Genomic DNA, 1,712 nt, shown 5'->3' on the forward strand with positions numbered 1-1,712 from the left:
CAGCCCCTCTGAGGGCTACAACATCCTAATTACTGCCTCATTGCTGCTGCCAACAGTGGCTAACTGGTAGTCTCTGCCATTGGAGCTCTGTTTTTTGTTTGTTTGTTTGTTTGTTTGTTTGTTTGTTTGTTTTAATCTCCATTGAAATCAGGCTTGATGGCAGCATCTCCCACACTGGCCTAGAGGGCACTGCTACTTTTCAGGGATGCAGATACCCTCGTAACTAACCTATTTCTCAATGTCTTTTTAAAAAGGGTGTCCTCTTCTTTACTGAGTTTGTGTGTAGGGGATGAGTGTGTACATGCATGTACCAGATTGCACATGATAAATACTTCCACATTCCTCTGCCCCTAAGCCTTCAGATTCCTTCTTGCATGTTTTACCAGGGAAGTCCAATTCAACCTCATCCAATTTAGGCCACTGTGAGCCAGGTCTACCAAACAAAATCTCCCTCAAGCTACTCAATCTAACATCTTAAATCCAGTCTTTGTAAATTGGCCCATATAAGTAAATTTGACCCAGCCCAGTGTTGTTGTATCTCATCCTCCTTGGTCAGATAGTCTTAGATGCTCTTCCCATGTTTATTTTCCAGGTCTATGCCAATACATGAGTAAAGCCTTGCAATTCTTTTAGAGTATAGAAGCATCAGATTCTACACTTGTCCACTTAGAGCATGTCCACTCGAATTGGAGGTCTAGGGAGCAATAAGAGGTAGTTGGAGAGAATGGAGACCTCCTTGCAAGGAAACTACCTCAGGTGGGCAACGTGCTAAAAAGCCATTTGACCAATGTGACAGGAAATACTCTCAATCTGGTGTTCAGAAGCCTGACTCTGAGATGTCACAGTAAAGACTCACAGTATCACTGAGTTTCCAGACCTAGGTTGTTGCCAGATGTAATGCCCCTGGATTGAAGGTAGATTAGTCCCTCTTAAGAAAGGATCAGATCTGCCACAAGAATAGACAGTAGATATTCCTCAGAGGGCCTGCTGCCATTTCCACAGGGGATGGGGGTGGGGAATCCAGATCTTTCAGGGATTGAGAATGACTAAGTTGAGGCTAATCCCCAAACACTCTGTGGTCCACTGGACAAAGCAGGGTTATGGGGGGTCAGAGAACACTGGATGAATGAGCCAAAATGCATTCTATAATAATAATAAAGTTACACGGCTGTTGTGAATCTTGTGCAAAAACAATATATTCTTATGTTTACTTTGAGGTGGAGACTTAGTATCAGAACAAGGCAAAATTCAATCCCTGATGTCAGGGGGTTATCTTAGGACAAAGAGAAGTGGGTCATAGGTATGCTCTAAGAGCTGGTATAACCTGAATGAGGTTGTAGGCTTTTTGTCTCTAGTAAAGAATGCAGGGCCTTGTTTGTTCGTGCACTGGGAACAGTCATGTGACCTTGAGTCCAGGCTTCTACAGAGATAGCTATTGGATTTGTCAGTGGGATCTGAAAAGACACAATAGTTGATTCCAGGAAACAGTTCTCTGAAAAACAAGTTTTAAACTTTCTGCTAGCTTCAGTCTCATTAGCCTTAAGGGGCACAGTCCCAGTTCTCCCCTGAATTATTATTATTATTATTATTTTTTTAAAGATTTTATTTATTTATTCATGATAGTCACACAGAGAGAGACAGAGAGGCAGAGACACAGGCAGAGGGAGAAGCAGGCTCCATGCACCGGGAGCCCGACGTGGGATTCGATCACA

The sequence above is a fragment of the Canis lupus genome, chromosome 1 (assembly GCF_003254725.2).
Source record: "Canis lupus dingo isolate Sandy chromosome 1, ASM325472v2, whole genome shotgun sequence".
Lineage (NCBI taxonomy): Eukaryota > Metazoa > Chordata > Mammalia > Carnivora > Canidae > Canis > Canis lupus.